Source organism: Emydura macquarii, unplaced genomic scaffold, assembly GCF_026122565.2.
Source record: "Emydura macquarii macquarii isolate MOO-44397 ecotype Brisbane River unplaced genomic scaffold, CSIRO-AGI_Emac_v2 contig_1230, whole genome shotgun sequence".
In the NCBI taxonomy this organism is placed as follows: Eukaryota; Metazoa; Chordata; order Testudines; family Chelidae; genus Emydura; species Emydura macquarii.
The window spans coordinates 14,682,637-14,707,468 of record NW_027131367.1 but is presented as its reverse complement, the minus strand read 5'-3'; the positions used below and the strand labels follow the sequence as shown (position 1 = coordinate 14,707,468).

Genomic DNA, 24,832 nt, shown 5'->3' with positions numbered 1-24,832 from the left:
CATACTCAAATGACAGAGGCCAGGCTGTACTTGGATCTGGCCTTAGTTAAGCCCTGCTTGTACATTCCTCCCCTTCCCAGTGGTTCCTAGGAATTCCAGGTGGTGCTAGCTCTTGTGATTCATGGTGAGTCTGGAGAGATTTGGTGGTTTTTCGTAAATTCCCAGCTCCTGGAGTCATGTGATTGCACGTGACTCTTGGCTTTCTTTTAAAAAAAAAAAAGGAACTTTCTAGCCCTCATGGTTGCAAAGAAATCTTGAAAATGTGCCCCTTAAGGCTAAAAACCTCAAACAAACCTCAAAACCAAAACCAAAAAGAAATCCCATACTCCAGAATGCAAATCAAAATAATCCAGCATTTGTTTGGTTTTTTTTAATCTCATGATTTTTGGGGTCAGAGTCCTGATTATTAAATACTTGGCATTGGCTATATTGTATTGAGTTCCAACCAACACAAGGCAGTGACACTTTATAACAAAGAACACATGTATACAGATGAAATAAAACCAAGGGACAGCATACTGGGTGCAAACATAGATCATGCAGGGAGGAAGAGTACAGTTGGGCTCTAGCAGAGTGAAGATGAGGGTATAGCTCGTAAGAGAATGATACCCAGAATGAAGCATCACACAGTCAGAAATCACCTTAGTAACACCGAGACTCTTTTTTGTTATAGAATACACTGTTACATCCATAAATATGATTATGAGTTATTATTTATAGAGTTGTGCATGACACTTGACAGACAAATCAAATGACAGACAAGTTCCTGGCTTTTACAGTTTAGAACAGGGCTGGAAGGATTAGATTTAGATGAATAGCTGGTGTGGTGTCAGTAGCTGTGAAACGATGGCTGTGTCTACACTTAGTGCTGGGAGTGTGGTTTCCAGCACCATCTGATATACTCGCACTAGCTCTTATTGAGTTGGCATGCTTCAAATTGTAGGGAAGCCGCAGGAGTGCAAGTGGCGGCCTGGGCTAGCTGCCTTGAGTATGTATCTGTGTGGGTTTGTATTCCAGGCGACTAGCCCATGCTACTGTTGCTGCAGCACAAGCTCCTGCAGCTACGCTGCTGTTTTCGGTGTCCTAGCTCAATGAGAGCTGGTGTAAGTGTGTGCACTTGAGCTGGGAATCACACCCCCTAGTGTAGAGGTCATTTATGTTTCAATGTTTTCTGTGTCCTGCATCTTACAATTTCTAAGAACTTAGCCTGCATGCAGAGACATCAGCTGTTTGTTCTCAGACGTCAGTGCAGCTTGTTAAAGAGAAGTACTCACTGTGCTCTCCCAGGGAAACTTTACTTGCGTTCTTTCTTGTTTTGTTGTTTTCCCTTAATCTAAAATAAAACAGTTTAGCCTGAAAGTATATGGTTGTTCGTTGTGTAGAGTTCAGCTTTCCTTTTGCCAACAAACAAATAAATAAATAATAAACAGAAGAAGAAGAAGAAGAAGAAGAGAGACAAAAAATATTCATAGTTACTAACTACAATATATGAAAAAGGAAAGCTAATTATTTTTAAATTGTACTTAAAGGCTAATAAGTGTGTTTATGTTCATTTAAAAATCATTATTTGATTCTGCTTAAAAGTAAAATATAAGTACATTAATATAATGGAATATGATTGCAATTTTATTTCTGAATCTGTTTTGAATCTCAGCTTCCAAAGACATTAATTTTTTGAGTAACTAGTACTGGTTTTCTTTCTTTCTTTCCCGCTAATGCAAATAAATATCTATATTACTTTTTGAGTTTCACCAAAGATCAAAATCAAATCCTTCCATAAGGTCTAATCATAAGGAAAAGAATTACAACATGAAAATGATGTGTAATCTGCGCCTGATTCTGTTTTCTGCCATTCCAGTGTAAATCAAGAGAAATTCCAATTGGAGTTACATCACTTGGAAATTGATTAAGTAAGGTCAGAATTAGGTCCACTGGTAAGAGTTGGGATCTAGGCCGGGTTCACTGTGATCAGATGTATCCCATAAATGTTGCAAGAATGGATGATGGTCATGAATAACTTTTTGTATGAGTATGTATGGGTGCAAAGTTACTCGTGTGTGTAAGTATTTGTAGGATAAGAGCTCTGAAGTCTTAAGGTCTTTTCCATTCTGCAAGACTGACATTTCTTTTTCTAAGATCTCAGTGTTATTCAGTGGAATGCACCCTGCAGGGCAGATGGTATCTTAATCTCCGGAACTATGGAAGGTATCATGGAGCTCAGAGGATTGTCTTCTGTTAATGGTTGTATCAGGAAATGGAAGACATTTTTTCCCAGTCACAGTGCAAATGATTTGAAATTGGCAGTCTGTAGTCAGGGGAATGCTGATGCATGTGTATAACTTTGTTGGTCTGGTTATAGGAATCCCCCGAGGTTCTCTCGTGTTCTAATATACATCTACTGAATAATCACTTTCAATGAGACAGATGCAGTTCTCCTGGGCGCTGCTACCGTTCAGTGCAAGCTGCTCTTCGTGGACAGCAGTGTTTCAGGTGGGCAATGGAGGCTTTGTCACCTTGCCGCTGCTGCTGCTGCCACCACTGTCACCAGAGGACTCCTGAAAAATCAGAGAATGCATCTTGCTAGTTCATTTCCCTTTAAATATTGTCAGTAGCTCCCCCCACCTGCCCAGTGTAAGAGCTAAACCTTCTGTACTGAAGACCTGTCTCTGCGGGTGAGCAGAACAGCACCAATCAGCTCAACTTCTCTTCTGCTTGCAAGATCGATCCTGCTACCAGAGGGCCCCTAGAGTGGCACTGCTCCAACATATGGTCAGTATCGGTCTCGTAGCTAACCACATGCCTGGTAAGAGTTGGCTCAAGGTGGCTCATCCCAGCTGCCAAACACTGGGTTGGCTCCTAGGCAGAGATAAACCTGAGCTGCATGGCTTAGATCTATATTTTCCTCAGTGTGTTTTGGTTTGGCCCATTATAATAGGGGCAACATTTGCATCTGGTTCTGGACTTCCCAAAGTCTGGACATGCTCAGATCTGGGGCCTTGGATATCCTCCTGCTAGAAGTACACAACACAGCCCTCTGGGAACAACTTTGGCAGCCATAAATGGAAGCACCCAAAGGCGGTGGCTGCGTTGGAAAATGTGGCCACAGATGACTTGTCGAGGTCCCACAGCTAGTCGGTGGCAGTCAGGCTTGGAACCCAGGAATCCTGAGTCCTGGTCCGGCCTGGATGAACCGGTGTGCACTCTGTGCGCTTGCACACGGCCCCCCAATCGCAGGGGGCCACCAACCAGGTTTGGACCTAAGGTTGCCACCTTTTAAACCGGCCTGGCTGGTTTTAACTCCCGTGTTGCCGGTTGCGATGTGCTGGGGCTTTCTTCACTTGGAACTAGTGAAAATACTCCGGCAAGTTGCAACAGCGCAACACCTGCTGTGTGCATGGGGGGGGAGGGTGTGTGTGTGTGTGTGTGTGTGTGTGCCAGTGGCTGCTTCCACTACAGCGCACAGATGGCAGGGCATCCGGGAGAGCTGCCAGCATGGCACCCTGGATCCCATGCCACAGACTGGGCCTCAGCAGGCCAGCCTGGAAAACAGGCACGGATCTGAGACTCACCAGCAGGGAGCGGTAGGGAGCAGGATGGGGGAGGCAGGCACTCCTGGGAGGGGCTGGGTGTGGGGAATGGTTTGTGAGCTGGGAGGTCTGGCAGCTGGTGGGGGGCGCCTGGGAGGGGAAAAGGAGGGTCAGGCTGGTGGTGGTGGTTTGGGGGGAGGCAATGTCCGTTTCCTCTGTCTCTCAGAGGTGGTAACCCTTGGGACCCGCCCAGGTTTGACCCGGCCACCCCCATGTCATGACTCGTGTTGGGGGGGGAGGGGGGGAGCAGACCAAACTTCAGTGAGCGGCATGGCGACCTGCACATGGGAGCGCTGCCCACTCAGCTGTGGTGCCCTCGGCAGCTGACCCTCCTCTCAGCACACTCCCCGGTAGCCCTGGTGATCAGAGCCATGTAAGAGTAGGGGAGCTTCTGAGAGGGGTCCAGTTTCTCAGGTCCCTTCAGGAAGGTGGGGGCCCCCCAATTTCCACGGTGCACAGGGCCCCTAAATGCTTTGATGCCGCCCTTCTCTTGGCCCTCCGCCCTAACCAGTAGACAACACGCTAGCTAAAGTACGTTAGAGTCGAGGTCAAGCTGCACAATTCGGGTCTGGATTCTCAGATGCGGAGGTTGAGTTATGGCGCAATCTGAACCATAAATGAAGCCAGATTTCTCCCCTCTCTGTGTCCCTCAACCCTGCCTCTGTGAAGGCACAAGGGAATGGTTCACGGGTATGGACAGGGGTCTGAATTCTGTGTGGAGTTTTATCAATACAAATCTGGAGTAACTCCACTCACTTCACCGGAGCTAGACCGGAGCTTACACTCGTGCAAGTGAGAGCAACATTAAACTCACAGACTGCACAGAGCATTGTCTATTCAAAACAATGAGGCCAGGAAAGCCAGCCAATCGAGCCATTAGATGGACCACATGTTCCTTAGTGCTTTATACATTCCTTTAATGGGGGCAAGTGGGCCTGCTTGATTTATTATTAACCAGACTGTACAATCTGAATATTTCTGTAAATTGGGGGTGGGGACTCCAGTCGCTCAAGCTAAGCTCCAAGTTGATGAATGTATTGTATTTAGAGACTCCAGGGGCCCCGGTGGGATCATTGACAGGATTAGTGCATAGGGGAGAAGTGGAATTTTCCACCCTTCATCTCGCCTGTGAAATTAGCAGACTGGCACTGTGCAAGTTGTGGTCATTTCCCAGCTTTCCCATTTCACTTGGTGGGAATGGGGGGGTACAATGAAAAGAGTGCCCTGCCCCCTTTCCTTCTTTGTCTTTCCTCTCCTCTACTGTGTTATTTGAAAGTGTGGGAGGAGAAGAGGACTCTGGTTGTAAATTAGCCCTGAAGAATTTTTCAATTTCAGATGTGTGTTCTCCCCCTGTTATTTAATCTCTTTGCTGCCAAACTCCAGAGAATTAATCTTGGTCTGGGCTGACAGAGTTTACATTAAGTGCTGCTCAGATAAACCATATCACCCAGTGCAGATGAAGAGGAGACAGGGAATGGGAAAGGAAGGGACGGACTCCTGGTTAGTATCATGGCTGGGAGGGATTTTCTTTCTTTCTTTCTTTCTTTAATCTGGGGTAGTCAGTGCAGCTCCAATGAAGTCAATTGAGATGTCTAAATTTATGTCACTTTGGGATCTGAAATCAATGGGAATTAGGCACTTTTGAGGATCTGGGCCTTGGCCCATAAAGTATAGAGGAAATTAATCAGTATCCCAAAACACTGCACAATGCCATTAAAGATGCGGGTTAGAGATCAGGCAAGTAAGCTCTTCGGGGCAGGGACTGTCTTTTTGTTCTGTGTTTGTACAGCACCTAGCAGAATGGGGCCCTGGCCCAATACAAATAAAGGAGGAGGAGAAGAAAAGGGGATAGAGTTCCTTTGAGGTTGCAAAAATCAGGCAGGATTTATCTATCTATCTATCCATCATGCATTAATAATGAAATATTGATTTTCTTTACATTTGTATTTGATGGCATGTTAGCTGTTTCGAATGATCTTATATTCGCCTACTAGGGTGAGGGGAAGAAGAAATTTGCACAGTGATTCATGGTCTTTGCTGGGATCCCAAATAAGTGGGAGAGCTAGATTTGCCTGGGCCAGCTCTGACTTTCAACGATGCGCCAGGGTGCAGGACTGGACGGTCAGTGGTACGCTGCTTGCTGGATAACCATGCTGGCGCAATGGCGGGCTGGTGCGAGGAATTTGCACTGGGACAGATGTGTGTGCTGAGGATCAGAATGGAGGTGCAGAGCTCCCCGAGGTTTTGTCTTAACCATTCATTGAACTGGAATTTTCCATTCATGTTCTCCTTTGGGGCAGGAGGGAATCCAGGTTCTGGAAGTGAAAGCTGCTCCTTGGGGGAGATGAATTACTACGTGTTCGACCGCAGGTTGATACATTTATCCTGTCTCCAGAGTCTGCTGTGGATCATGTTACAGCCTCCTTTCTCTGAGGGCAGAAGCCCTCAGAGCTAATAAAATGACCCCTCACCTTAATAATAATAACATTGGATGGGCTACATTTGTAAAGCTGGGTGAATGATTTGGGCAGAAGTTTGGAGCTACCTCATTCTAGCTGCCCAGCTGTACCTGTTGGTGAGTTCAGGGTTAGTGAACACAACATCGTGCCAGGCGTAGGGCTGGGGGAACCCGTCTGGTGTCAAACCCCTTAGAGGGCCCTTAGGTTTAAAGATTCAACTCTAGCTTTATTGAGCTTGTGGCAGGGTGTGATCGGGCATACAAACCCCATGCTGGTTAGCCAGGGGTTAGAAGGAGCCTGAGCCCAATTAGGCCAGATGGCACCTGGTCTGGGATGCTAGGCATAATTGGTGATCAAACCCAGCTGGGGAGGAGTTAGATCTTCATACAGGCAGGAGTTGCAGGGAGAATATGCTGCAGTTTCTCTGTTGGTAGTAGAGCTCAGAGGAACAGGAAGACACAGCAGGAGATGGCATAGAGAAGGCTGTGGTAGAAAAAGCTAGGCTGGAATACCCTGCAGAGCAGATGCAGAAGGCTCATGTGGGGCCGTGAGTTAAAGGGGTAGAAGCAGCTAAGCCAGGGGAGCCGAGCACAGGAGCGTGATTTTTGGAGGCGCTTGGCAGGGGCAGAACTTGCAGGGGCCCTGGTATTGGGCCTGCTTGCCCTGACGTGCGGGTTGTGATGGGTTGGGAACATGGCCCAGGGCAGGAACTGGGCTGCTGGGGGGAAACCCTGGGAGGCCTTGCTCACTAGAGGAGCCTGGCAAGAGGCTAGGGAGAAAGTTGGGGTGGGGGGAAGTGTTTGGTAGGAAGAAGTCCTGGGAGGAAACAGCAAGGAGTCTGGAGGAGAAGCCTGTCGCTGCTTGGTTATAGGGACCTTGGACTGGGCCCCAGTACAGTGTGGGGAGCTGAGTTGGGGAAGGTGGCAGGAGGCGCCTGAGATGGGAAGAAGGATGACAAAGCCCTGAGTGAAGGGGTGCAGGGGCTGAGGGGCCCAGTGTTGAGTGCTGAAGACCTGACCTAAGGACTTTGGACTCTTGGCTGTTGGACTTTCTGTTCCTTTGGAAAGAATGGCACTAAAATGTGACCTGGCAGGACAGCCACGTCCCAAGAAGAGGCAGATCCCAGCAGGACCTGAGGTGCTAGAAAGAAAAGAGCTGCTCTGCCCTGGCCATCCGTGGGAGGCGTGCTGAGGGTAAGCCCCCCTTCCATTCTGGGATATGGTTACTAAATGGGCTGGCTGAGCGGGAGGGAGAAAGACACTGGAGAAAAGAAGGAGCAAGAGAGTGGGTAGGGGTGGAGGTAGTGGGAGAATCCATCAATATCCTGAATAGACACTGATTCAGCTGAGCACAATGGGTCCATCCTGTGTTGGCACCACCTATCCTGGGCTGACTGTTGTCCTGTATCTGACCATGGGGCATAGGGAGGGATTCTCAGCTGGTGTGAACTGTCACAGCTCTATTGGTGGCCCAATGATCGCTTATGCCAGCTGCGGGTTCAAATTTAAATATTCGTCTAATGGACTGGACCAATGAGTGTCAGTCCCTGTTACACTATCAGATGGTGGTTGCCAGCGTGCACCGCTTGAGGCTAAGATTTAGGCTCCAAGTCAATATTTGGGGAGCTAAACATGTGGTCTGACTGTCAGAAGAGCCCCTGTCATGTCCCACCCCGCCTGTAATCAATAGCGCTGTTGAAATTTTGGACATCTTATTTAGGCGACTCAGTGTGTACTTCAGAGCCTCGCTTTGGACGTGTCGTTGTTAAAATCTCGGCTGTAGTATTTTAAAGCACTGGATGGTCTGGCTGTGATCTCCCATGCGCTGGTGTAATGCCAATGTTTGCAGAGCTACTCCGAATTTGCACTGGCAAAGGAGGGCTCAGAGTTGGGTCTAAAGGGCTGAATGTAAGAGTCGTGCGTTGGAATCAATCTGATTGCACTTCTTAAACCCCAGGCCAGTTCAGATCCAGGTTTAGCTGTTGCCCTGAATGAGATGATTTCCTGAGTTGGGGCCTTAGACTGTAAACTCCTTCAGGCGGCATTTATGCAGTGCTCCGCACCTAAGTAGTAGTAATTGAGTGCGTTGCGAGTGGTCCCAATGGAGGGATCAGATGTTACTGGTCCATCTGTTTGTCCATGTGTACTGGTGGAAGGAAGAAACGGGCTAGGATGGGGGAGAGATGGTAAAAAGACAAAAGGAGGGGGAGCCATGGAAGGAGCAAAGGTACTATGGTGAGGGGTGGCTGTATAAAAACCTTAGAGGAAAAAGATAGTGGAGGAGGAGGAGACAGAACTGGAAAAGTTACAGAAATAAAAGGACTGAGAAGAAGGAAACAGAGGCCGGGTGGAAGAGGAAGTTCATAGATTCGAAGGTCAGAAGGGTCCATCGTGATCTGGGGGGATCTCCTGTATAACACAGGCCATAGAATTTCCCACACATAATTCCTAGAGCAGATTTTAGAAAAAAAAATCCAATCGTGCTTTTTAAATTGCCAGTGATGGAGAGTCCACCATGAACCTTGGTACATTTTTCTAAAGGTGTTTTTTTTTTTTTTTTTTTTTTTTTAACAGCAATTAACCATGTTTCCCTTTGCTGATGGCAGCAGAATCCATCCTCTTGGCACTGTCCCTACTCACCAGAGCAGGAAAGACACTGGGCTCTAACTGAAGGGCCTCTGGGTGCGTCTAGACTGCAAAGAGCCCGTGGAGCCGCGTTTCAGAGCCTGGGTCAGTGGGCTCAGGCTGTGGGGCTAAAAATAGCAGTGTAGCTGTCCCTGCTCGGGCTGGAGTCTGGGCTCTGACACCCGGCGAGAGAGAGTCTCAGTGCCTGGGATCAGCCCGCACAGGAATGGACACATGACTCGCTCCAGCCCAAGCCCCTGGCGCGGAGACTCGGCACTGCAGGTTTTTTTTGCAGTGTAGCCAAGCCCTCAGTGGCCTACCCCCAAGGTTTGGTGGGAATGAGACATGTGCAGGCTGTCCACAGTGAGTCACATCTCACTACAACCCAGGCCCACTGCTCCCGGTAGGTGAACTCTGTGAGCAATGATGGGACATTTTCTGGTGACAACAGACCAGAAATTGTTCTTGAGCTCCTGAGCTACAGATAGACATTTGGCTGAGGTCACAGAGGAAGCCCGTAGTAAACTGAACCCTGGTCTCAAGTCCCAGACTAGCGCCCTAACCACTAGGTCACACTTCCCCACTCTGAAATAAGCCCATTTTGGTGCGAAGGTGGCTCATGATTTAAAAACACCAGAAAAATCTCCCCTTCACTATGTTCCTCTGCAAGAAACAAGCAGTTGATTGTAACCACAAATCGGAGAAGTCGGGGCAGGCCCGGAGAATGGCACAAATGAAATGTTCATGAAAATTCACCCCACCTAAATGGTCATCATTGCATGGGAGGAGGAGATGTGCAACGCCTCTGCTGATGAGTTCTTGTGAGGCGGAGCCACCCGCCAGCATGTCCTAGCCTGAAATCTTAGTGCTTCTCCATGGAGGTGGAGAATTCATGCTAAGCTTTCACAAGTACTCCCGGGAAGATCGTTGCTTGCCCGTTCCATTAATAATAATGCATCTGGAGCGCTTTTCATCCAGAGTGCTCCCCAAATGAGGTGCTACTCAGACTCCTGAGGGCCATTTCTTACTACGTGTTTGCACAGTGCCTGGCACGCTGGGGCCTCTGGGTGCTGGTGTAATATAACAATAATAACCAATGAGATCATTCTCCCCATTTTACAGGCGGTGAGCGGGGAGGTCTCTCTGGTCCAAGTCTTTCTTTCCCTGTCTTGTTTCTCAGTCTTTTTTAAAAATCTCATTCCTTTTGCAAATGTTTCCCTCTTGTATTCCCATTGTTGTTCTCCTCTAAGTTCTTTTCATTCTCTTTTTTTTTAAAGTCCGTCTTGGCTGGGGGAAGCAGGGAGGCATTAGGCCTCAGGCAGAGAGCTGAGGTTCAATGATGGAGACAAGCTATCTTGGAGACTACTTAAGTATTCATAATTCATTGGCACTGAATTATTTGTGCTCACTGAGCTGTTTGCAGCAATTAAGCATGGAACTTGGGAGTAACCTTAGCGGCTCTGATCTGAGCCGCATATGGCCTGTCTCGCAGAAAGCAGGCAGAGGCAGGAGGAACTGTTGCTCCACTAACGCAGTGGGAGGAGGGCTGGATGCCGTGGCCGTAGAGTAGACCTCTCTGTTTTACCAGCTCTAAAATGCCACCCTGGGCACTGAGGTAACGTTATTGCTGGCGCTCGTTCAAATGCCTCTTGGATAGATTATACCTAGGGCCGCTGTGCCCCAGGAGATGATGCTCTGCCAAGCAAACAAGTCGTTTCATAGCCGCCTTGATTCTACCACCCCTAGTGCAACGCACAGCAAGGAGAGCGAAGCTATTACTTGCCAGTGGTGCTATGTGGGCCCAAGAAAGATTAAACCCCAGGCGTCGCCTCTGCACCAAGGGGGTGCCAGTCTCTCTCTCTTGCACTTCAGCACACCACGCTAAAGTGGGCGGGAACAGGTGCGCAGGTCAGTGTGTGACTCTTTTGCCTGTGAGGAGGGTACCCAGCTACCCATTTAGGTTCCACTCCGGCTACTAGGCCCTAGCTATGTTCTCCTAGTGCTGCATCTGGTTCCACTGCGCTCCTTGTCCTGCTCTTTACACTGTGCTTATATCCCCAACACTCCCCATCTGCAGGGCTGAGCTGGGAGGGGAAAAGGCAGCTGCAGGTCGATCCCATCCGCTGGGTAGACCTCATTAAGGAGGGCTCAACGCAGCTCACAAAGGAAGGGGAACCTCTTTACAATCCAGACACGCTAGCCCTGGCCCTCCCTTTACCCAGCAGAGAGGGGTTTGGAGATTTGGGGCCTGGATTTATCTTGTGGGAGGCTGAGTGTTGGCAGGTGTGGTGTGAAGATGTGAGTGTCTGGGAGAGCCCTGCCCGTTAGCTGGAAACGAACAAAAGAATGACCGTAGCATGCTGCTATAAGGGATCCTTTATGGAAAAAATAACTTCCTGCTCAACAGTCCTGAACAGTGGGTTATTAACACCCAAATGTCCCTCCCAACCCCATATTTCGTGTTATCCCTCTTCTGGTGTAGTAGGCTAGTGACCTTGGGAGCTGGGCCTGGTTCTCCACTCTTCCACCTGTTTGTTGCTGCTGTCACTCCATTAAGCTACCTTGGTGTAACCCTGGTGTAGGGCAGTGGGTGGGTTCTTTGCATGTTGCTAACCCCACTGCCTTCCAAGCTGCTGCTGATCCTGGTGCCTTAAATTTTGTTTCAGATTTGCCCAATAGTTCTCCTGAGTGAATGTCCATGCTGGAGCTGGGTCATCAGACTGAATCAGTCTCTGTCTATGGAGCAGATGCAACCACAGTGCAAGCTTTCCCCAGCCCATCCCTGCCTAGGGGCCACTCACCCTGGCCTGGAGGAAGCCTTCTAAGAATGTGCTGGTTAGCACAGGCTCCACACTGAGCAGAGGTTCACACTTGGTTGCTGTGCTGAATTCTCATTCTGGAAGGGGCATGTGGGCTTGAGACTCTGGGAAGGTAGTGTGATCTAGTGGACAAAGCCAGACCTAATTTCAGAAGCTAAGTCGACCCAGCTATGTCTGCTCAGGGGTGTGAAAAATCCAACCCCCTCCCCCACAAGCGATGTAGTTCAGTTGACCTAACCCCCGGTGTGGACAGCACTAGACAAGAATTCTTCTATGGACCTAGTGACTGCCTCTTGGTGTGGTTTAATGCAGCCGTCACTGTAATGAGGGTCTATGGCGTAGCGTTTCAAATGTAGACAAGCCCTAAGATACCGTCGCTCTTGGGTTCTCCTGCTTTCTCTGCTACTGATTTGCCATGTGGCCTGGGGGCTAATCTTTGTCCCTATAGCAATGGCCTGATATTTATTACCAATTCACGTAGGTGTCAGGGATTAATTAACGTTGGTAAAACTGGAAATTCTCTACCAACGTCTAGGTGCTGGATTGAAACCCGGCCCCCATGTATTCACACAGGCCAGTGAAACCCCTCCAATGGGAATGCCTTGTAATTGCTACTGAGCTGGGTGAGGTTAGACCAGCAGTCTAGAGGAGAATGGTTTCCTATCTTCCCCCCTCCCCATAGGTTCCCCTGAGCCTTCGGTGAGGTCAGGGTTACACATCTGGCGATTAGCAGTTTGAGAGCGTTGGATGGTAATCGACTTCCTCCATTCTGCTGGAAGCACGTACAGGATGTGGTGGCGACCCCAACGACTGTGTATGAATTATATTTAACTGCACCTAATGACTTTTCCGAGTAACAGGCGAACACTGATTTAACTGGTGAGTTAGCACTCTTGGGTTTTGCTCAGGGCTTGTCAAAGACGTTCTTGTTAGGGGTTAATCCAACAAACAGCTGGTCTCTGTTGTCTTGGCTGGACAACCAGTCACATCTGCTGTCCAGAAAAGATGCCACCTCCGACAATCTGACATGAGGGGTCTCCAGTTGGACACCCAAACTGAGGTGGATCAAACTCGTGAGCACTTCCAGACTCTTGGCTGGTCCCCGTCTGTAAAATGGATATAATAAAAGTATTTCCCTACCTCACGGGGGTCAGGAATGGATGTGAGGCTCTCTGAGGCTACAGCGATAGGGGCCGGATTAGTACCTAGAGAGGTGATGAATGGGCTCAGCTCTTGCTGAGAGCAGGGAATACCTAGCACTGGACAGGAACAGGCCCTCAATTCCGCAAAGGCCAGCTCCAAGCTGTGCTGGGGCACTTGTCTTCTCATTGGCTTCAGTGGGAAGGATCAGCCTAGAAACGACCTCTTTGGTTTTTAGGGCAGGGAAGAATTTCACAGTTCGTGGGGCAATGAGACCTGTCGCTCCATTGTTCCCTGCCTTGCCATGAAAATACCTAGAAACTCTCCCCTTGTCCTTGCAAACAGGAGGCTTTTTGTTTCCAGGCACAAGTCTGATTTGGAGAGGACCATTTCACAAATCTGCACATGGCCGCATCTGTGGTGGCCGTCAGGTGCCTTACAACATCCATTATAGGCTATTTTCCCAGTTAGTCCCAGGCAGTTAATACTAGATGAGCGATGGACTGAATTTTAATAGAACCAGTGCTTGGGCTGGCGCTAGAGTCACCGCCATGTGTAAGTCCAGGGAGAAGACTCTTCCAGAGAGACGATCCTACTGAAATAAGTGAAGAGCAATTGGACAAAATCAGGGCGCTCCTCTCCTGTCAGCTACAGTGGAACCCCCGTTTGTCTGACCCTCCATTATCTGGCTCTCTGTATTAACCAAACAACCCGTGCACACAGGATCAGAAGCGAGCAATCTCTCCCGTGACTGCTAGACCGCGCTGCAGCCTCGTCCTTTCCCATTCTCCGGATTAGCCGAATTTTTGGCTAGCTGATTTGGCCCTGGTCCCAATTAGACTGACGAAACAGGGTTCTGCTGCGCTGCAGGGATTTGGTTTGAACACTTTTTTAAAAAAACGTGTGAACAGCTGTTGTAACAGCGGGTTCTGTCTTTGGTTGTGACATAGCAGCTCCGCAACATAGACTCTACTGAAAATATCACGTGACCGTCCGTCTAGCACTACTGGGTCCATAACTAAACCGTGGATGCGATGATGTGATCTAGAACCTGGATGCTGCCGTGCAGTTATGCTGAAGGGGATCCATTCAGTCCCCACTGAAGTGAATGTAAAGACTCCCATTTATTTCAGTGGAAGTTAGGCAAGGTGAGTGAGGATACATGAGGGACTGGTGGAGTCTTGTAGCGTAATTTATGCTCTGAACTAGAGGCTTGAGGATGGGAGAGGAGCACAGTAGAGTGGCTGAGCTAGGTAAATTTAAACCAAGACTCCTTAAATCTAGCCGCCACCTTTATATTGATCCCCAGGGTGACAGAAACCCAGGAAGAGACTGTTGAGGATAATGGGTTTGATTGGTTTATCGATGGGAGGTACAAGTTCAGTTTAATGACACAATTTTGTCCTATTACAAACATACTAAAAACCTACAAAAAGAAAAATTACATCCATAGTACACGAAACGGCATGTAGAAAAAAAGCACAGGCGCGCCAATAACACGTACATGAACAGTACCCATTATAGTATTCTTAACACAGAAGATACAGAATTACGGCTGACGAAGTTGGTTCACAAGCGCGGGTCACCGTGGGACTGGATAAGGACAGACTAACAATCAGACAACTTTAGCTATGGAAAATAGTATTGTTACGATTTGTTAAATATTTCAGACCCACGCTTTTATTTATCCCACGCTTTCTTTTTAAAGTTGGTCCACGCTTTTTTGCACTCTCTGCTGAGCATCCATCCTTTTTTTTCTGATACTGCCTTTGTTGACATGGCAACCTGTGCACTGAGCCCAACACAACAGTGCAACTTCACTACAGTAATGAGTAGGGAGGACGTGCGCTGGAGGGCAAACTCGGGTCCCATTTAAGTCAACAGGAATTTTGCCATCGATTTTCCATGAAACGAAGAACTCCTTTATTAAAAATAACAAAACCAAACCACAGCAGGATTCTACAGTGACAGCCTGAATGCTGTGATATTGCTATTGTAAGCTGCAGGGCTTTGGACCTTTATTATAGTCCGGAGAGTATAGCTGATATTTTTGTAAGATACCTAAGGGATCTGGTGTCCAAATCTTAGCTGGCTGTGAAACCTCTGCCTATAATATTTCAAAAGCAAATCTCAGAGTGGGGATGGGGCAGAGGTCTCATCAACCCTCTCTCCATTTCCAATGCTCCCTTTCTTCCCTCCAGCACCTAATTTCTGGACCACCGTCATTCATCCTGCTATTGGCCAGGGGATACAAAACCTTTCATGTCCAGCTCACCAGTTTGTACTGACAGCAGCTACACTCCATCTCCGGGTTATTTGGCAGCCTGTGCAAAAGGAATGGGTGGTTTTGGCTCCAGTCAGAGTGGACACGTGTTCCTGTGAGAGAGGCCTCCGTTACAGAGGGCATTCGTAGTTGCTCTCTTGTTTGCACCCTAATTGCTTCGGCGGGTTTGAAAACTTCAGCCCCCATGTCTGCGTTTATGTTTCTGCTACATATTGATACCTCTATATGTTCCCACACAACCATGTATAAATGCTGACGTTGGCATGCAGGTATTCTATTTAGTTTTCATACAGCAACTCCTCTGTAGCTATATTTAAAAAAATGCATGTCTATAGGCTACAACTAGATACACATGGGATCCATACCCTCTGTTGTGCGATGGGAGAGCAACGCACAAACACAACCCATCCCTGTTAAGGATTCTCTACTCCTCTAGCTTCCTTCCTCAATAATCACCGGCTGAGGTTGGGCTACTCAATGTTCTGGCACCAAGGCTGGTGCATGAAGCAGAAGAATTGAAGAGCTTTGCTAGGACTTTGTACCGTGCAGCAGGGGGGGCAGAGGCAGTTGTGAGATACTACAAGGAACATGACCTGCATCTATTGAGTTAAGATGTACAGGAGCATCACTGCCACACACCCCTTAGACCGTGTGGATGGTGAGTGTGCCTGGTGCTGAATTCTCTCACAGGGTTGCCATTTCCAACCTGAGGCTTAAACTGCTAACCAGTTCCTCCTAGACATTTCACTCACGTACTTTGTTTTGTGAGTGAGGGCCGGCTGGCTCTATGGAGTCACATTTACGTGCACAACAGAGTCCCAGGGAAAACGTTCAATGCACCAAAGTCCCTTAAGCATCTCTGTTCAATTGACTGTTAGGGAGATTAAAGCTCCTTCATGTCTGGGCACCAAACTCCCATTGAAGGTCAGAGTGAGGTGTCTAAATGCCTTTAAAAATCTGGCCCTCAATTGCTTTGGAAAATGGGACTGAGTTGTATGGGACTTAGACGCTTTTGAAAATTGTACCCATCTTTACAAATCGTATCAACTATCCCAGCACCAAACACGTCTCCTCTGTGACATCACCCCCAAGGCTTAGCAGAATTGTAACCTTCAGGGGAGCCTGAACCTCATCCAAAATGGAAGTGTCCAAACCACCAGCCCCGAATCTAAAACCAAGAGCCACTGGGGAGAACAGATTAAGAACAGTAACAAACTCAACTGCTGCACCTCCCTCCCCCCCAGTACAGAGCCTTCAGCCTGGAAGACGCTACCCCCTGCAGGAAACATCCCAAACTACTTGTCTCCAATACAGAAGCAGGGCTGGACTGGAAGTGGGAATGGGAAATGCAAACCCAAGGAGTAACAGCTGTGCAGCCAACCAGACCAAGGAGAGAGCAGACTAAAGTGGCCCTTTCTATTCTGTTGTCCTGCGTATGAAAGGAGACAAGGAAAACTATTCATCAAAGGGTCATACAAGCCTTGCCACTGAAAAGTGAGGCAGAAAACTGTGTCAGCTGAGATGTCAGGGACAGCAGAGGTAGCACCGCAGTACGGAGGAGCCCGCGGTTGAGCCAGAAATGGACAGATATAGCAACTGGACACGGGGGACAGGGGCTGTAACCCAAAATGCGTGTGAACTCGATGCTGGGCATACGTTTGATCTAACTATCTCCTTCTCTGACAGACCCTGTGTGTTATCTTTTTTACCCTTGGGCACTAAGAAAGTGAGGCAGCAGCATGGAAAGGGTTAAAGGATCCCTGCCTCCCTCAGCTAAGGGAAAAGCGCACACACCCTTCCCCGCTGGGACTCCGCTGTTTCTTCCGTATATGCCCAGCCATGCGACAGGCAGGGATCCTTTCATTCTTTCCAGGCAGCTGTTCCCCTGGTCACAGCAATGCTGGTACAGCTGGCCGTGCCCATCCGTGGTTTTAAAGTTGAACCAAAGAGTGTTTTGTGAAGGGATATTATTACTGTTGTGTTCATGGAGCTCGGAGCGTAGTGGAGAGGCTTTGATGGGAGGCGAAGGACTCCAGAGACCCGGTGTATCAGAAGGACACGTAGTGTCCTGGGACTGGTGGACATGACCTTGGTGTGCAGGGACAGGAGGACTTGAATTGGGGACAGCAGAGGAATGCACAGGAGACCTGATCGCGAGTTCAGTGGGAGCCTTTCCGTTGACTTTGTGGGTTTTGAATCCGGCCATAAGGTCCTGAATCGGCCACTTTTAAAACAAACAGTGCCTTATCATGCAGGTAGCCTCCCTGATTTCCATGGACTAATCTCGGAGTGAGATACTACTCAAAGGGGTAGCAGCATCAGGGCCTGTGTGTGCTTAGGCAGCTTCATCAGTCTTTCAAGCCAAAGTAGGTTAGCCAGGCATTTTCTCTGGAGCTGTGCAAAGCGTTGCCTCTGTAACAAGTGGCTCGTAGACAAGCCAAGAGGCAACGTATTGCATGTCCACTGGTCAGGGAAAAATGATGCCAGAGAAATGAAGTCCAGTTTCCAAGAATCTCCACTTCAAAATTTTGGATGGTTGTGAGCCTTTGGGATGTGAAACGGCTGTCTGGAACATGCGGCAGCTGCGTGTGTGTGTGTGTGTTTTTGCATGCAAGAGAAAACCATGCTCAGAGCCAAGACCAGTTCTTCCCTTCTGCTCTTCCTCACTACATTTCTCATTCCTGTCTTGTTCTGGAATTATTTCCCTTTCAGTGTTCCACTTGCTTTTGTCTCCTCTCTGCTGAGATTATTTTCCTGATCTAAGCAAGCCCTGTTCTGTTTCGGGGGTGGAGAGGGGGTGTTGACTTTCTCTGTCTATTCCCTGGCACAGCCCCATTCGTTCTACTTCCTACAGAGCTGGTAAAAATAAACATGTTTTTGTTTGCATATATTTGAGTGGCCTGCAGTTTGGATTGTTGGGTGGATCCTCAAGGGACAGCAGCTGTGCACAGCTGGATGTTATTTAGAAAAATATATCTTAAAACAAAATACACTAAGTTGTGCTATATCTTTATAATATGCTTGTCTGGGGAGTGTGGAACTCAGAGCAGCAATTTGCTCAGGACGCAAAATACCAAATTTTTCAAGCATCTGGGCATCACAGGCTCCCAGTTTGAAACACGGAGGACTTAGCTTGACTTCAGCTGGAGTTGCAGGTACTCAGCACCTTAGAAAATCAGCCCTGGGTGTCTCCCGTTGGGCACCAAGAAACCGAGGCATCCAAAATGAGTGGGCACTTGGAACTTTGTGGCCTTGGTGTCAGTCTCCCACGCCGGACTACTACAATAAATTCCAAACCTCCAGAGTCACAATCCTCCAGGCCTTTCATAGGCAGTCTAACTCCCGCTGGCCAGCCTTTCTGCTGATTTCATGGCAGTTGTATCCGGACCAAAGTCCTAGCTCCATCTCTAGCCCTGGAGTAAATGACTCTGACGGCATTGGAGTAAGTGGAGTTGTGCCCAATTACACCAAGAGGGAATGTTTGGCCCATCATGACTTATGGAGAAAACAAGGTCTGACATGTGGGAGAAGAATTCCCTCGTGGAGAAAATTACTCAAAATGCTTTGAAAATGTAGATTTCCTAACTCACCTTACTCATCGCCTGTAACAGCACTTAGCACATAAAGGCACAGTGCCACAGCAGCATTGCTCCATTGAAGTATCTGAAGCTATGCTGATTTACACCACTGGAGGATCTGGTCCAGCATCAGCACAGGACTTAGATAGCATGAGCTAATTATAATGGTTTCTGCTTCTAGAACACCTTCCGCCCAAGGACCACAAAGGGCTTTGCAACAGTTAACGAATTAACCCTCGCTACCTTCCTGTGGGCTAGGCAGAAGACATCTGAAATCCCCTCTGTTAGATGTCCATCCTTGCCCTGGCAGGACCATAAATTCAATGAACTAACAGGTCATTTCTCCTTTATAATGAATATGAGCCTAGCTATGAAATGATCCAGCTACAAGCTTAGCTGACAGGTGGAACACATCCCGGAAGTTCATGCAAATGGTTAGCAGTTGAAGAGACATTTGGATGTTAGCTGTTGAGATGTTTCTGCACGCAATCTGATTGGCTGACCGTACAGGGCACTGATTCTCCAAAACAAGCCCAGTACGTCCCAAATGACCCTGCATTGCCCCTAATTATAAATCCATGTTCCCATGGGCTTTTAAAAAGACAAAACCCTTTAATCTTATAACAGTCTCAGCCCTGGGGATTTATGGGTGTCTGGGGTTCAGATACTATAATGACAGAGATTGTATAAGAACCTGGAAAGACGGGTAGGCAGGTTGGATGCTCATTTCTACCCAACTGGTCATTTATCCCCAGGAAATACCCTCCCTGACAGCATGTCTAACCATCAATGACCTGGCAGAGGGTATCGGTTCTGTCTGTGCTATGGAGGAAAGAATTGCAAAGCAAAGTGGAGTGGTTGTGGCTCTGCCCTGTCTCTGAGAGAGGCACCAGGCAAAATGACTCAAGGGCCTGTGCTCATTCAAGACGTGAGTTTGTCACAAAGTTCCAATCCAGAATGGGATATGAATCCAGAGCATCCCACACCTTCCGGTTCCGATCTGACATGGTCCATTATAGTGTTCTAGATTGGCTCTAACTTCCCCCATGTTCTGAGATGGATCCGATATGGTGGCCTAGCGTGGACCTACTTCTAGCTATTTTATTTTAAAAGTATCCTTTGTTTCTTTCCTGGAAGAATTTGTCCTCCCTCTGCTTGAATGTTAAATCTCTACCTTTCCTGAAAGGTTTGAAGACCCCTGCGCTGGGTGTTCCCTATTAGCCCTGTAGTCAGTGATCAGAGCCGTACGTGGCAAAATGAGGCTAATTCAGGAGGGTGGGGATGATTGGGTACTACAGAAATGGCTGGGTAAAGAGGCCGTGTGATGTCTAATATTTCACAAATGCTAGTTTAACACCAGAGTCTGAAGAGTCCAGTCAGGGGCTAATGCAATGATCTATGGACTTTATAAGCCCAAACCCTGGCTAAAATCCAGGGGTCAAAAAAGAGGGAGGAAAAAAGCCGAGAGACTTTTTCATAACATGATTCCATTTCCATTGTGTTTGAACTAGGCTGTGGCCCAGGGGCTGCTCTGTCAGCATCTGGCCACTGTGTCTGCTTGCATTCCTTTTCTGTGCTAGCCTAGAAGTCTCGTGGGGGCGTCAGTGTCTTATGGAGGGGAAAGGTGATTGTAGGTGAAGAGGTGGGGAGAAGAGCGCGACCGGTGCTGTGTAATAGGAAATGGGTCCTGGCAGGACCCATTTCCTATCTTTTAGGCTCAGAGGGGGATGAATTTGAGGGGGATTGCTTTTTTGGGGGGGGGGGGGGGAGGCTCACACATGGATAGAACAAGGTAGAGAATCCTATTTAAAATTTTTGCCCCCATCAGTGTCAAGAAAGGCAGGTACACACGTGAAGGTGCCCAACGAAAACCCCACTGAGAAACTCATTAGCAGCTCTGCTCCTCTTGTACTCAAGATCTCCTGAGCCATGCAAACACAGAAGCCGCAGATAGTGTCTTTGGCTGGGAAGATTGCAATGTGCGTGTGTTGCTTTTGGAGCTTGTTACTAACCTGGCCCCAGGGGTCCAAGAGGAAGAGGCCAGAGCATTTCATGCCCTGAAAAAAAAGAAACTCCTTTGAGATATTTCAAAGAATAAATCAATCTGGATGACGGTGAGTGAAGTTAGGAATGTCTGGCTGCTTGCCACTGGGGGACAAGTTATTCCCAGGGAGAGTTAATGTATTTATCACAGACTTGCCTCCCATTCAGTCTTGGAATAAACTCCCTCATTCTGCTTAGTTCTCTTCAACCCGCTTGGATTTTTTTTATATATAAAATTGGCCTCTTGCTGCTTTTAAGTCCTGTCAATGTCTGAAGCTATAAAGCTGTTCTCTCTGCTGTGCACGGCACAGAAAGCAGATCCTGAGCAGGCTCAGACCTCTGGTCCTGAGTTTTTCTTCTGCTAGTTGCAGGTGAGAGTGACCAGGGGTGGTTATTGTGACACCCTGGACTCCTGTCTGCTAGAGTCTGGAGTGAGACCAAACTATTCCACAGAGGCCACGGACTAACAGTCACAGGATAATAACAATTCCGGGGGAGATTTTCCAAGTTGACAATAGGAAATAGGTACCCAGTTCCTGCTGACTTTTAATGAGGATTGGGCATCGAAATGCCCTTTGTGCCTTTTAAAAAAAAAAAAAAAAAAAAAAAAACTGTCTCCACCAAGCTGATGGGGATTTGAACCACTGACTTAAGGGTAAAGGGCTTTATACTCTGGAATACCCTGAGCCATCTTGGCTCTTGAGAGGAGTGGATTCATCATCTTTTGATGTCTTCAGATTAACACTGGCTGCCTTTCTGGAAGAGATGCTTTAGCCAAACTCAAGCGATTTGATTCAATACAGGGGTTATGGGGTGAAATGTAGTGGCCTGTGACATACAGGAGGTCTGATTAGATGATCTAATGCTCTTTTCTGGCCTTAAACTCTATGAATCTATGTCCCGATGCTCTCAGCAGAGGGACTAGATACTGAAAGTGCACGGAGACTGAACTGGCCTCTCGGTTCAAGAAAGTCCCTCTGAGTCAAGGTCAAGACACATTGGTAGCAGAGGGCAGGGAAGTTTGCACTACCGCTGCTTATGCTGTGCTTTTTTAGTAGCTAAATACAGTAGAGGACTTCAGTCTTCAGGCTGTCTATTCAGTACCGTCCACCAACAGTACATTCATATACATTTTAAAGGACTCAGGTTGGCCCAAGGAAACAGTCCTGGTTCTTTGTGGGTGAGAGAAAAGGCTGAAGGAGGAGGAGGCCTATCTGTGGGTGATAAGAGAATATTGTGGGGTGGGGGGGATCTCTACAATTCTCATCAAAATCTGAGATTGGAATTTTTTTTGCTACCATTCCCCTCGTGCACAGAGGAGGAAAGCAGATGAAATTGGGCTTGGGGATCCTTTGAAAATCTGCAGAGACCCTTTGTCTGACACCCTCCCCCGCAACACGCACACAATTTTCACTTGGACTCTCCAGAAACGGAATGTGCTGAAAACACTGGGCCCCAAACACCAGCGGGAAATTTTGAGCAAGTGGAGGTGTGGGTTTAATAAGTCAGCCCCAGGATATCTGTAAGAGCTGCTACCAAATCTCAGCATAGCCTTGTGAGTAGATCAGGGCCATAGCGCCTAGAAGTCGATAATGCTGGGATCAAGCAGGCCTCGCTTGAGAATGTGTGACGGTTCTGAGAGCCAGCAGCTGAAGCAGCGCTCTGGTCGCAGGAAGTCCAATGAGTATCCCCAGAGAAGGGTCTGATTTGGGGAAACTGGGTCTAGTAACTAGATCAGTCTGAGCTGGGGGGAGCTGAAGAGCTAGTTAACCCATTCACCTGAGGAGCAGAAAGGTACACAGGGAGGAAGGGGCAAAGGGGGAATGGCAGAATGGGAAAGGTTGGTAGCAAGATTGCTTCCTTCTGGCAGAAGGGGGTGATGTTTGTATGTCCTTGTTAATGGAGTTGCTGCACAGGACTGTAAAAGAAGGGATGGTAAGTTGAGGTGTAACAAATAATCTACATGCTGGTTTTTACACAGCGGAGGGGTTAGAACCATCTGTACAAGACAGGAACAGAGGGCTGTGCCGTGCCACAGAAGCTAAGAAGGATTTAGTGTCTGATCAGCTGAGCTGAGGTTAGATTCACTTTGAATTTTATTGGCACTTTGCCATTTGGTAGCTGCGGGATGCTGAGAAAGAAGAGAGGCACCAAGGGCTTGATCCTGCCAGGTGCCGAGTGCGCTAGGCCTGATGAAGCCTGGATCAAGCCCATTCATGCTTAAAGTTAATCAGGTGCTTAAGTGCTTTGCTGGATTGGGGCTAACGAGCGCAGAACTTTGAAGGATCAAAGTCCAGTTGAACATGTGTGTCCCTCCCTCCCTCCCCCCCAGGTCTCTGCCTCCCAAGGAGTTCCAGACCCGTGGGGAAGGTTACAGAGAACTGCAGTAGACAAGGACCCAGGTACAAAACCTTCTGCTACTTTCCACTGCATTCCTCCTTGTGAGAGGCGAAGAGACGTGTGCTCTACCAGGCATGCTCGCGGAAAGGGAGACGGCCCCAGCTGATGCAAACAGGGAAGGATTTAACTCACAGCAAAATGATTCTGTTCTTCATTGGTGGAAAAGGGCGAGAGAGAGATAAATTTCCTGTTTGGTCAAACTTCACCACGGCTACTCCTTTAGTTCCATGGCACGTAACGTGCATGAGCAGCTCTTTGCTACTAAGTATTGTGAATTAAGCATCAATGGTGCTCCTTGCTGTACAGGACACAGGAGAAGATGCAGTTCCTGCCCCAAAGAGCTTCCACTCTAGATAGGGCTCTTGCTATCTGACTGGCTTGTCTGAGAGCTAGCATGCCTGGGACAAACAAGGCGGAATATTTATGGAGTAAATACCATCCAGTAGCGGGGTAGGGACAAGAGAAGTACTTTGTAGCAACAGGCTGTTTACAAAGGAAATACAATGCACTGTATAGGTGAGCACCACATTACTGGTAGGGCATTTTCAAGGAAAGGCCCCTGTGGTACTTTGTATGCCGTGTTTTTTGTAGCCATGTCCGTCCCAGGGTGTTAGAGAGACAAGGTGGGTGAGGTCGTATCTTTTATTGGCCCAACTACATTACTGATCCTGTGAGTCGTACAGGGAGAGAGGAGGCAGAAAGAGGCAGAGGAAGGGGGGCAAATAGAGGAGCTGGAGGAAGAATGACAAAAACCAGGAGCGGTGGAAGGAGCAGGGAGGAATGTTAATCCACAACCGGTGAGCAGCTTTGGGGAAGTGACATCACTTTAGTTACTGCTTAACACGGTCACTTGGCTCAGTGCAGCTCCCGTGCATAGCGCCTGCATGGGGCCAACTCCATCACTGGGGTAACTAGTGATTTAGCCCAGGGTGGACGCCCCTGGGCTCAGAGAGTGCTAGCACCAACCATGTGACGGAGTTGCTCTCGTGAGAACAGCCACGTTCTGAGCCCCAACTGGAAAGAACAGCTCCTGTAGGGGTGAGAGGAAGGGGGCGTTCCTGGTACAAGAGGCACATTCAGATCGCCCCCAAGCTTGTGGTCCTCTTGTGTGTGTGATTAGGGGAGACTCCCAGCGCCACGCCCTAGGAACTGACCCTTGAAGGCTCCTCAGGGGATGTCTGGGGATGTAACTGGAGACACACATGCAAGCAGCACAAGAGCAGCTCTCTCCCCGAGTGCAGACTGCATCTGAGCCTTGTGGGTAGTCTGCCGGGGAGTCTCCGAGGAAAAGAGCCCTGCCCCTGGCTCTGAACAGCAGCGCTTCCTGCTCGAGCTGGCTGTGTCATGGAGAAGTCCACTTGTTTCATTAGTGGATGAAAAACATGTCAAACGTCTCTGAATGATTTCAGCAGCTTGGCTGTTCATCTCCAGAGTCCTTCACAAACCTGCACTGATCAATCCCTGCAACACCCCTTGCATGGGAGGAGGGGGGGATTAGGGGAGTATTACTGTCCGTTTTGACAGGTGGCGAAACTGAGTCGGGGAGCCAAGTGACTTGCCCAAAGCCGCAGAAGGAATGAGTGTCAGAGGCAGGATTAGCACTGAGGACTTGCAGGAGCTCAGTGTGTGGCGGTAGCGGCTGGACTCTGCGTCTCTCTCACACAGGGAGATGCTGGAGAGAGTCATTTGCTATGTATTAATGAGGGGATCTATCAGGTGCTCACGATACTGAATTGGTGTCTTGCATGCCATGATTTTTACCCAGCCCTTAATTTGGAGGAACCCCGTTTCAGTGTGAGGGCAAATATATGCTCTAAGGAGCAAGGGTTTTTTTTTTTTTGTTTTGTTTCTTTTTTCTTCAGTGAGTAGAGACTTTTCATCATGCTCAGGAATGGACC

General features: G+C 48.3%; 2 long non-coding RNA genes across 3 annotated transcripts in view; both read left to right on the top strand.

Moving 5' to 3' along the window:
- LOC137152737 (uncharacterized) overlaps window positions 1-24,832 on the top strand; it is a 59,036-nt gene that overhangs the window by 14,870 nt on the left and 19,334 nt on the right. The window lies entirely within an intron of this gene.
- LOC137152735 (uncharacterized) lies at window positions 6,455-23,139 on the top strand. 2 transcript variants are annotated; one of them, XR_010919578.1, is made up of 3 exons: window positions 6,455-7,239; window positions 22,516-22,611; window positions 22,867-23,139. It is a non-coding gene; the product is annotated as an uncharacterized lncRNA (long non-coding RNA). The 2 variants fall into 2 exon arrangements; XR_010919579.1 differs by lacking the exon at window positions 22,516-22,611.